Consider the following 12,857-nt stretch of genomic DNA (forward strand, 5'->3'; position numbering starts at 1 on the left):
ATACGCCAGTTGGACTATACCTAGAACCCCAGAGACAGAGGACATCAAGCACCACTTGTGCCTCGGTGCCTAAGTGGGAGAAGAGTGATCTCTGCAATCAAGACCTCCAGGAACTGATAAGTTTCTTCCCCTTAAGAGAATAACGTTCTGTTGTTTTGAACCTCTGTTATTTCTCCAGTTTCTGATATAACCTTTTACAGCATTTTCTCTGTTATATTGTATGTTTATCAGTATTACTCCCTGTAAATAAACCTCCCCTTTTACTGTTGGTCTGCCTGCTCCGTGGTGACATATATTCCTCCTGCACGTTATTACACTTGGCGTAGTCGGCAGGATGTCACACGAAGACACGGACAGAGCGGACCAAGCAGTCAGGGAAGGCCCTGAGACTAGCATCTCCTTAGGAGCCATGTTGAATAATCTGTCGAGGTTTACGGGGAACAATGTGATGTTATGGAACTGGACAGAGAGAATTCAGGGGTTACTGCAGATGCACCCCTTGGCACCAGCACTAGAGGCAGGAATAGCCTTGATGGCCCTAGAGGGGGAGGCACGGGACTCTATCATGCATAGACCCCCCCTAGAAAGGAATACTTTGCAGAAAGTGTTACGTATCCTAGAGGAGACAGATGGGGACCCCACTGATGTAGGGGAACTACGGATGCGACTGTTCCATCAGGTGCAAAGAGAGGTCGAGACCGTGACCCAGTTTATGAACGCCCTACAAGAGCTTCACACTGCTATCAAAAGAAAGGACGGGGTAGGTGTAGGGTCAGTAGACGTGGTGCTCAGAGACCAGATGGTGACGGGGTTACGTGACGGAATGATGAAGCAGGCTATGCGAGAGTGCCTGCGGGTGAAGCCAGGCATGACCTTTTCTGAAGTAAGTAGTGAAGCACGCACGTGTGAGCAAGAGCAGGGTGTGACGGGCTCGGTGGGAAAGGTGCAGAGCAGGGAAGCAACTAGCACTGAGGACAAATTCCCCCGAAGGGTGGAAGACCTGTGAGTATGGAGATCAGTCAGTTCCAAGAAGAAATGTCGACTTCCAGGAAAACCCAGGCAGAGGCGCCCGAACCACGGATGCAGGGAAGAGGAGCTGTTCCATGAAGAGAAGCTACAGCTACCCCGAGAAGACGCCCCATCACATGGTATACTTGTGGAGAGCCCGGTCATATTGCCCGGTGGTGTCCCCAGCAGAGCCAACCATCCCCGCAGCTCCCGTTAAACTAGGGGGCTCCGAGCGCGAGGGACACCGCCCGGAGCTAGAAGAACAGAGGAGGATTGAAAATAGTCCCACCAGCCTTGTTTCCATGTGCCCCTTGGTCTGGGCCGAAATCAACGGGAGAGCTGTGCGATGCCTGGTAGACACTGGTTCACAAATGACCACCATGCCCGAAAATTTTTTTCGTAGACATTTCACAGAGGCGCTGTGGCCTGAGTGGGACCCAGTCATTAAACTTACGGTGGCCAATCACCTACCCATCCCGGTCGCAGGGGTGGTGTGGCTGAACAAAGAAGTCTGTGAAAAAGATGTGGGGAGAAAAGGAGTAGTATTGGTAGATGGAGAAGCCGCTCGGGATCATACTGTAACCCTGGGCATGAACGTGCTTAAAGACCTCGGAAGCCTACTACTCAACGAGACCCCAGATCAATTCTTACGACAGTGGAGTGACCAAACCCCACAGAAGAAGGTCTTTCAACAACTGATCCGGGCAGCACGGGTCCGGGAAATCTGCAGCAGCAGAAAAAAACTAGGCAAAGTCATCATCCCTGCTTCTGTGAACCGAGTGCTACCCCCTGGACAGACCGTGCTTCCCCTGCCGGTGCGAACAGGAGTCCCACTAGAAGGAGCGGAGATACAGGTGGAGCCTAGCCCAGCCGACCAATTGCCGTCAGGGATACTAGTCGCACGCACCCTCGCCACTGTGCGAAACGGCACTGTCCTCATGCGCTGTGTGAACTTGGGAGAGACTGATGTGACCCTGGCTCCCAGGGCAGAATTGGCCCACATTCTAGGCGTACCAGATGAGCTGGTGCCCTCCGAAACAGTGCAGTTGACTGCCAAAGCGGAAGACCCATGGTTGGTGACGGTGAAAGCGGAGGTCGCCCCAGATCCCCGGGTGTTACAAGAAGGCAGACGGATACTAGAGCAAATGCGGGCAGAACTCTCAGAAATGCCCTCTCATCAGTTTCCCCAGGTGGAGGCCTTGCTGGGGAAGTACCAGGAGGTGTTCGCAAAGGATGACAATGATTTTGGGTGCACGACGGCCATTACCCATGAGATACCCACTGGGGACGCGGCACCGATGCGGGAGAGATATCGCCAGATACCCCCACAAATGTATCAGGAGGTTAAGGGAATGCTGTCACAGATGCTGAAGAAGGGAGTGATCTGTGACTACTGGTTACTGGTGAGTACTGGTTATTAGAAAATGGATAACTTACATGTTATTACATACAGTGGGGCAAAAAAGTATTTAGTCAGTCAGCAATAGTGCAAGTTCCACCACTTAAAAAGATGAGAGGCGTCTGTAATTTACATCATAGGTAGACCTCAACTATGGGAGACAAACTGAGAAAAAAAAATCCAGAAAATCACATTGTCTGTTTTTTTTTTCATTTTATTTGCATATTATGGTGGAAAATAAGTATTTGGTCAGAAACAAGCAATCAAGATTTCTGGCTCTCACAGACCTGTAACTTCTTCTTTAAGAGTCTCCTCTTTCCTCCACTCATTACCTGTAGTAATGGCACCTGTTTAAACTTGTTATCAGTATAAAAAGACACCTGTGCACACCCTCAAACAGTCTGACTCCAAACTCCACTAGGGTGAAGACCAAAGAGCTGTCAAAGGACACCAGAAACAAAATTGTAGCCCTGCACCAGGCTGGGAAGACTGAATCTGCAATAGCCAACCAGCTTGGAGTGAAGAAATCAACTGTGGGAGCAATAATTAGAAAATGGAAGACACACAAGACCACTGATAATCTCCCTCGATCTGGTGCTCCACGCAAAATCCCACCCCGTGGGGTCAGAATGATCACAAGAACGGTGAGCAAAAATCCCAGAACCACGCGGGGGGACCTAGTGAATGAACTGCAGAGAGCTGGGACCAATGTAACAAGGCCTACCATAAGTAACACACTACGCCACCATGGACTCAGATCCTGCAGTGCCAGACGTGTCCCACTGCTTAAGCCTGTACATGTCCGGGCCCATCTGAAGTTTGCTAGAGAGCATTTGGATGATCCAGAGGAGTTTTGGGAGAATGTCCTATGGTCTGATGAAACCAAACTGGAACTGTTTGGTAGAAACACGACTTGTCGTGTTTGGAGGAAAAAGAATACTGAGTTGCATCCATCAAACACCATACCTACTGTAAAGCATGGTGGTGGAAACATCATGCTTTGGGGCTGTTTCTCTGCAAAGGGGCCAGGACGACTGATCCGGGTACATGAAAGAATGAATGGGGCCATGTATCGTGAGATTTTGAGTGCAAACCTCCTTCCATCAGCAAGGGCATTGAATATGAAACGTGGCTGGGTCTTTCAACATGACAATGATCCAAAGCACACCGCCAGGGCAACGAAGGAGTGGCTTCGTAAGAAGCATTTCAAGGTCCTGGAGTGGCCTAGCCAGTCTCCAGATCTGAACCCTATAGAAAACCTTTGGAGGGAGTTGAAAGTCCGTGTTGCCAAGCGAAAAGCCAAAAACATCACTGCTCTAGAGGAGATCTGCATGGAGGAATGGGCCAACATACCAACAACACTGTGTGGCAACCTTGTGAAGACTTACAGAAAACGTTTGACCTCTGTCATTGCCAACAAAGGATATATCACAAAGTATTGAGATGAAATTTTGTTTCTGACCAAATACTTATTTTCCACCATAATATGCAAATAAAATGAAAAAAAAAAACAGACAATGTGATTTTCTGGATTTTTTTTTCTCAGTTTGTCTCCCATAGTTGAGGTCTACCTATGATGTAAATTACAGACGCCTCTCATCTTTTTAAGTGGTGGAACTTGCACTATTGATGACTGACTAAATACTTTTTTGCCCCACTGTATAAATACAAGCTATACATATACAACAATGACCCAATCAGAAAGAATAAGTTGTATAATATGGTGAAAAATATTTAAAAATATGTTTCAAAAGTTGCAACTTTGAATAAGTGCATGGCAATAATATTAATATAATGATGTCTTTATATAGAATAAGCCAATAATTAAAAGCTGCGAGCTTTATAGTGTGTTACAAAGACAATTAGCAGCCTTGACACAAGTATGGACTTCTAGTGTACGGTACCTGACCCTGAACAAAGACTTCTTACTGTATTTTTGGTTTGCTTTTTGGGTCTGGAAGTCTAATAAAGTTTGTTGAAAGGTTGCAGTGCATCCATTCAACAAGCTTTAAGGCTGTGTGCACTATCGCTTCCGGCTCCACAGCCATGTCAAGTAATAGCATGACTGTGATTGGCTGGACAGTTAAAATAAATAGAAAAACAAGTTAGATTATACTCACTCTGGCGTCCAGTCTGGTCCGATGGGTGTCGCGGTCCAGTCTAGCGCCTCCCATCTTCATACGATGCCGTCCTCCCACCTAACCCAACCACGCCCCCCCCCAGTGAGTATAATATAACTTGTTTTTCTTCTCTTTCAGGTTTCATCGGTGGCTTATCTACAGCATTACAGAATGCTGTAGATAAGCCCCTGATGGTGGTGTCGGCAGCTGATAGGGATAAAATGGTGTGACAGACTCCCTTTAAATATGTCTGTTACTTAATGTCACTTTTATGCACTGATATAAGTTGTTTTAAGGTAAAATCATTTATCTTCAGGATAAAGTCTACTTTGATGTATTTTTGTGTGCTACCATCGGAGAATAAATTAGGACACTTGTATTTTTTATGTTATATAGTTTTTATTGGAAATCAAGTACCGTATTCTATTTATAATCACTGTTAAACTTCGCATGTGTAACATATCCCTAATGGAGTTGTACAATACATGCCAGTAGCTGGGGTCTGTATTGTGAAGTAATCACTACATAATTAAAGAAATTGCAACACATCTGACCGTTTTGAAGCGGTTTCACAACATTTTTGTGTTAATAAATGAGAAAAATGTCGGTTTCAATAGTCACAAAGTTTTAGGAACGTAAATGTACTATGGTATTAAAAAATAATTTGATTTGATATGTTATATGTAGAACACATGTACGAGCTTTGTTTTTATTTTTCTGATCAACATAAGTACTCCAGCTCCCATGTTATTAATTCTCTGTATTTATGGCTGTACGTAAATTTATCTTGGGAATATAAACTGCAACATTACAAATTTGATCTGAATCACTCAATCTTTATTATGTATTGTGGTTATCATTAGCCCCTTCCCTTTGTCTTTTCCCATCTCTCGGTTTAATTTGATAGACATTTAACTTTTTACAACAGTATTAAAGATGTAACTGTGATCTCAATTATCCTGTTATTAAACTAATAATATTGGTATAATATAGAAGAATATATCCTGTGTTGAATATTAAACCCGTCACGCCATGGCCAATTTCCGTTTTTGCTTTTCCATTTTTTCCTTCCTTTTCCTAGAGCCATAACTCCTTTATTTTTCTGAAATTGTGAAAAAAAAACACAATACTGACATTGTTTTTTTGGGAATTGATTTAACGGTGTACATTTCATGGTAGAAATGACCAGGCAACATAATTCTTCTTATCAATACGATTACTGCGATACACAACATATTCAGTTTTTTTATTATTTTAGTGGTGGAAAAAAATCAAAAATTTGAAAAAACAAAATTGGGGGGATTGTGTCACCATTTTCCAAGTCCTGTAACATTTTTATTTTTCAGTTGATGGAGCTGTCTGATGGCATATTTTCTGCAGGGCGAGACAACGTTTATATTGGTTTCATTTTGAGGTGGATGTGACGTTTTGATCGTTTCTTACAGCCTTCTTTGGGAAATAAATGAAAATTTGATGTTCTTGATTTTTTTCCGTTTACGGTGTTTACCGATCAGGTTGTTTTTATATTTTGCTACATCGAACTTTTCTGAATGCAGCAATACCACATATGTGTATTTTTTATTTTTTTATCTTTATTTTTAATGGGGGGAAAAGGGAGGTAATTTGAATATTTAGGTTTTTTACATTTCTTTCATATTTTTTAGAACTTTTTTTTATACTTTTCACTGTTATTGATAGCCCCCAAAGGGCATTTGAAGATGCGAATGTCCGATAGTTTATGCTATATACAGCGATGTGACAGCATCGCTATATATAGCAGAAATCACGATATTCTTCTAAGCCCGGCCACAGGCAGGTTTCTAAAGGAGCTCCGTAATGACGGGCACAGGGGTCATCAGCTGATCCCTGGCTGTCATAACAACCCATCAGTGACCTGCGATAACGTCATGGGTGCGCAGATGGGAGCAGAAAATGCTGCACACGCATGTCAGCGCTTGATAGTGCCGCTATCAGAGATTGACAGCGTCATTTAACAGGTTAACAATCGTGGGCAGAGCACAACTGCACTCGCAATTGTTAGCGGCATTTTTTGGTTGTATTACACAGCCATCACCTGCCAGGTATGAGGCTGCTCGCTGCGGGAGCCCACTCCATGCTCCTGCTTTCAACATGTGCCGTACATGTACGGCAGATGTCGTGAAGGGGCTAAGTGTTTTACAAGTTTCTTGATTATTAAAACTTTACATTTGGCTAATTGGACTTGAAAACAAGATCTTCATCCCCTATCTAGGAGAGTAAGCATGGCTTAATTTCATCAACGTAACAATATGTTCATAAGGCTCCATTCACATATCTGTCGTAACCATCCACGTACTGTCTATTTTTTAAATGGAAAGCTTACTGACCAATAGAGTTTCATTAATCCATACACACATTTGTTTTAAAAACGGATCTGAGAAACTCAGAACACATCCTATTTTCATCCATTTTTGTGAATCAGACTCCATTAAAATCTATGGAGATCCATTAGACATGAATACAAACTGAAGACATACATTTCCTTCAGTAGTGAATCTATGTGTTATCCATTTTTAACTGGTCCATTGTTAACATGAAATAGACAAATAAAATATCTGACAGTCTATCTTCTTCAGTTTTAAAATGGATGAGAAAAAAACCCCAGAAAACCCAGACACAAATTGAAAGCTAAAATGGAAGCAAAATAGATGATACACAAGAGAAAAATGTGATATACATGTGAAAATAGGCATGGGTGTGTGAATGTAGCCTTAGTGCATTAAAAACACAGGAATTAGAAATGAAAGAAACCGGACAGAATTTGGAAGTATAGGGTACCCTAAAGAGATATTAAATAACATTTGTATTTTGAGTTTTATAAATATCTTTCATATGTGATGGAATGAATATTACATTTATATAAAAAAAATAATCTTTTCAAATTACTTACAATTCCGTTCTGGAATTAAAATATTTCACACTCACCACCCAACAAGAAGCAGATAAAAAAACATTGTTTACTGCCATCCTACAAATACACTGTTTGCATCAAGTTCATCTTGTACAATTCAGAGAAAAGTGACCTTTACATTTTCATTTGAATACTAAATGGGTTGTGGGGTAACATACTTGCACCACAGTCTTTTCCCTTTATATGTCTTAAACATGTTGCACTATTTTCTAAGACTCAGATTCATTATGCTATCCTCATTTTACCTTTTAAATAAGGAAAATGTTTGACTGGCCCACCGCAAAACCACAGGCTCTTCTGTTAGTCTGATGCTCTGACACAACTGTGATTGCTAAAGGTGTCTTTTAATCATTATTCCCCAACCACTGGCCCAGGGTGGGCTACGTGATTCTCAGGCCCCTACAAATGACTCCAAAACTGTTGGAAGCGGAAGGTACTATTCTGTGTTAGTGGCATTGGGGATATAATATCATTAATAGAACCACCTATAAAGATGCATTTAAAAGTGTATGTGGACTTGTTCTTCATATATAAAAGGAGGGTGGATCTCCAGGGAAATTTCCCCAGGTGGATTTAAAGGGAAGGTGCCGTGTTTTTTCATAATTTAATGTAAAAAGGAAAATAGTATAAAAAGATATTGTCCCCTAAGCTTGACTCAGTGGTGTGTATGTTTTTTTTTACTATACTCCATGCTCTTTTACAGCAGTCCCTGGGCATAAGACACAAGAGTCGGCTGCCGACCCTATCTGTAACTGGGCACGCCTCTGTGGGCAGCTCAATTCACAGCTACAGGTGTGGCCAGGCGCCATTTTATTAGAGCCCAGTGCTTTCCTTTTAGCTCCATTTGCACTCTATTGCAAGCCCTGGATGCTGTACTGTTCCAGCATAACAGGGCTTGGATGTTCACTCTGCACATACCAGCTGCAGGAGAGGATACAGGATGAGCTCCTGAAGACCGAGCTGCTCTTTCCAAAACACCCGACCAGCTGCAGCCCCTGCTCTTGCAAAACATAGGAGGAGTTGCTCCCTGCTCTTTCAAAACACTTGGCCATCTGCTGGACATCTAATCCTCTCCAGTGTGATACTGACTGCTGAGCTGTGTATCTAATCCTCTCCTGTTTGATACTGTCTGCTGAGCCATGTATATAATTCTATCCTGTGTGATACGGACTGCTGAGCTGTGTATCTAATCCTATCCTGTGTGATACAGTCTGCTGAGCCGTGTATCTAATCCTATCCTCTGTGATACAGTCTGCTGATCCGTGTATCTAATCCTATCCTGTTTGATACAGTCTGCTGATCCGTGTATCTAATCCTATCCTGTGTGATACTGACTGCAGAGCTGTGCATCTAATCCTCTCCAGTGTGATACTGACTGCTGAGCTGTGTATCTAATCCTCTCCTGTGTGATACTGTCTGCTGAGCCATGTATATAATCCTATCCTGTGTAATACTGACTGCTGAGCTGTGTATCTAATCCTCTCCTGTGTAATACTGTCTGCTGATCTGTGTATCTAATCCAATCCTGTGTGATATTGTTTGCTGAGCTGTGTATCTAATCCTCTCCTGTGTGATACTGTCTGCTGAGCCATGTATCTAATCCTATCCCGTGTGATACTGACTGCTGAGCCGTGTATCTAATCCTATCCCGTTTGATACTGCTCTCCTGAAATACTCTGTGCTGCTGTCACCCTGCTGGTTTTATGTGTGATCTACATGGTGGTATTGTGTATGATCTGAATGGCGGCATTATGTGTGAAGTATATGGCGGTATTATGTGAGAACACTATGGCAGTATTATCTGCTAAAAGGGGACCCATTCTAGGGTGGTTCTGGCTGAGCACCTGCACACGGGTCAGGGGTAATAGTTAGTTGCAAGTCAGGGGAGGGCTGGTGAGGCAGCTGAATAGAGGGGTCTCATTTTTATCGTTACTGTATGGCTACATTTCCCCCCATCCTGCTTCCCAGCGTCACCCCGGACTGCGCCTGTCGCCTTGCTTTCACACATCGCCAGGACAGGATCTGAGGAGGGGAATGGGGTCTTTGCCTGCAAAGTCTGGGTCTGAACAGGCCGTCAATCAGCAGAAATGTTTCCTGGATTTCTGTGGTGCGGTCACCCTGCTCCTCCCCCATATATCTCCCTCTGTGCCCCCCATAGACCAGCACACTACTCTCCTGAAATACTCTGTGCTGCTGTCACCCTGCTCCTCCCCATATATCTCCCTCTGTGCCCCCCATAGACCAGCACACTGCTCTCCTGAAATACTCTGTGCTGCTGTCACCCTGCTCCCAGAATCCTTGCTGCCTGCCATCCTCAGTGACCGAAGACCCCATTCCTCTCCTCAGATCCTGTCCTGGCGATGTGTGAAAGCGAGGCAACAGGGGCCTGATATATGGTTGTTAGGAACGGCGGAACGCACTAAATAAAAATAATAATAAAGTGCGTTCGCCGCTCGGGGTCCACCGTGCAGTAGATGATATGACTGCTGCTAAGTGGTGGCAGGCAAGCAATATGGCGGAAATGCGCACATGGGTTAATCGTCACCCAGGTGCGCAGAACAATCTCTGTTAAGTCACAGAGGTGCCAACAAAGACATACAATAAGGCTGAGCCTGTTGGAGTCACAGTACTCAGAGTAAATGCACACACGGTATCTGGTCACAGGAGCAGAGCCAAAGACAGCGGAACTGCGTCCGTCTAGACATACCGTACGTGCGACGTCGCAACTGTGGATGCCAAGGAGGGCTGCAACTGCAGCGCGGCGTAGGACACTGCCGCTAGACAACAAAGCTAGTACGCAAGTGCAATGTCGGACGCTAGCAACTGTGGATGATGTAGTAGTGGCGCACTGGCGCTGACTCTAAGCTTAGTCCCTGTCCACATACGTAATATCAGAGGGAAGGGGATTCAAATGAGTCATTCACCAGAATCATACATCCATCATCATTCACACAGTAGCAACTAGAGACTATACTAGCGCATGGCAGAACAGCCATGCATGCTTTTTATAACAGCCGAGACCTTCCCGAAGCTTCCAGATCTCCGAGATGGACCAATGAGATCTGGAGCAGGACCTGAGCACATGATTCCCGATCTCCAATGGGAAATCGTCTCATGAGCATGCTCAGTAGGATGGCAGAGGGACTTAGCCCCTGGAGAGATTTGCTGCAAGGCAATCTCCTCTGCGGTAGATAAACAGCAAGAGATCGCAGAATGTAAGGGTCTGGATTCCTGCAAACGCAGAAACCTGACGCCTAACAATGGTGGAAGGAGCAGGGTGACAGCAGCACAGAGTATTTCAGGACAGCAGTGTGCTGGTCTATGAGGGGCACCCTGTTCGGTGCCAGGGATTGTACATAGAGCGCTGTGTTTTATACACATGGATGGACAGTCTGCTTGTCTGCTCCACAGAAATCCAGGAAACATTTCTGCTGATTGATGGCCTGTTCTGATCCAGACTTTGCATGCAAAGACAGTCAGTAACTTTGCAGGCCCCATCAAAATGGCTGCTCACTGTGCTCCTAGATGTCATCCTCTCTTTTCCCTTAGCAAACACCCAGAAGGGGAGGAGGGGAGTGACATCACACCCATGTCAGCAGATTCCTCCTATAATTACTGCAGGGCAGTAATGTGAGCTAGTTGTACACTAGGTTTTTGTGCCAAATTTCAGTAGCTGCTCCCCCTAGTGTTAACAAGTGGAAATGCCAAACTTTTTAAAATTATTTTTCATATTTTACAAAATTAAAAACAAATGATAATATTTTTTAAGAAAATATAAACATTAATTCTTTACATTTTTTCAATTGCTGAAAAAAAAAATTTTGGATGGCACCTTCCCTTTAAGGAACTCTAGGCCAAAATTGCTGACTCAGATCCATTCCGTAAGGGCTCATACTCATATGCGAGAAACTCGGACGAGTCTTGCACATCAATACCCGGCACTGCCGCCGGCACTCAGATCAGAGAGTTCAGCTGCATAGAAATGCATGCAGCTGAACTCTCCAATCCAAGTACTGGCGGCAGTGCTGGGTATTGATGTGCGAGTTTCTCGCATGTGAGTATGAGCCCTTACACAGAGTCCCTGATTAATGAATGCACTTAATACATTAGACTCAATGAATTTGGCACATCTTTCAGCTTCCGTGCACGACTGCAGGACATGCACTTCAGTCAGAGTACTGGATACATTCATGTCATAATTTATGTCATTATTTTGTCATAAATTTTGATGAATTTTTCGGCTGTGCTCCTTTTCCACGAAGCCACACCCACATTTATAAAAAATTGGTAACTAGTGTAAATAAATTGCAACATTTCTCCACCACTATAAGTTGTACAAAGTTTTAAGACATATCAAAAAGTTTTACACAAGCATTATGGCAAAAACAGATGAATTGCCTCCATGTTTCAAATCTACTGTACTGTCTTCGACATCTGATTCATAATCCTGATATCTGCTTGTTAATGTTTACAGGGTTTTTTGGCTCCATCTAGTGACCAGAGTCATAACCGCAGAGTTATTTTATTTTCACTTTGCTATTTCCCTCCGTTGCAGTGCATTCTGGTAAGCTTTTGCAGTGCATTCTGGTAAGGTTGCAATTCATCCTGGTAGCCTTTTGCAAAGGATAATGGTATTTCCCTCCAGTCCACCATTTTCCTTCAGCCTGCATTCAGGAAGCATCTCATTTCTCTTCTCCCCTTGTGATAGCATCGCTGGTATGTTTTTGTGTTTTCTGTATCCAATTCCTGTTTCATACTAGCCTGCTTAGTTAGTTCTCTCCTGGTTAGCTATTAGTGCAGATGATGTATTATGTATATATGAATCCCTAATGAACCCAGTATTGATTGTATGCATATATGTTTTGTTTGTAGTTTCACCATGCCAATATACCATCACGTTCAATAAAGCACAGATTCAATCTACAGTCTCCTTATTGGACCCCGATATAGCGGTTTAGCTGCCTGTATAAGCTACATGAATTCTGCTTCATTTAGTGAGCACAGAACATTTACAATTCACAAATTTTCACTTTGACCTTCTATTTCCATATATGTCTGTTCAGAAAACCCATTTCTTCTTTGTTTTTCTTAACATGTATATAACATTTGCTATTTATCCTAGAGATGTAAAATTATCATTTACCACAGATTATCACTACATCACAATGTGCTATCTATAGTTTTATGTAGGACTGCAGATAAAACTAATATCTTAACTCTAAGTTAAAGTGAGGCTCTAAAATGAAGCACACAAGAGTAAAATTAAAAAAAAGCATTCAATTTCTGCTTTTAATATGAGCAGCATCTTAAAAGGAATTTGTTAGTAGAATCAAATCAACCCACCTAAGCCATCTACATGGGCATGCAGGTTATATTTATA

The sequence above is a fragment of the Dendrobates tinctorius genome, unplaced genomic scaffold (genome assembly GCF_039654945.1).
Source record: "Dendrobates tinctorius isolate UK_male_01 unplaced genomic scaffold, ASM3965494v1 ptg000044l, whole genome shotgun sequence".
Classification (NCBI taxonomy): Eukaryota; Metazoa; Chordata; class Amphibia; order Anura; family Dendrobatidae; genus Dendrobates; species Dendrobates tinctorius.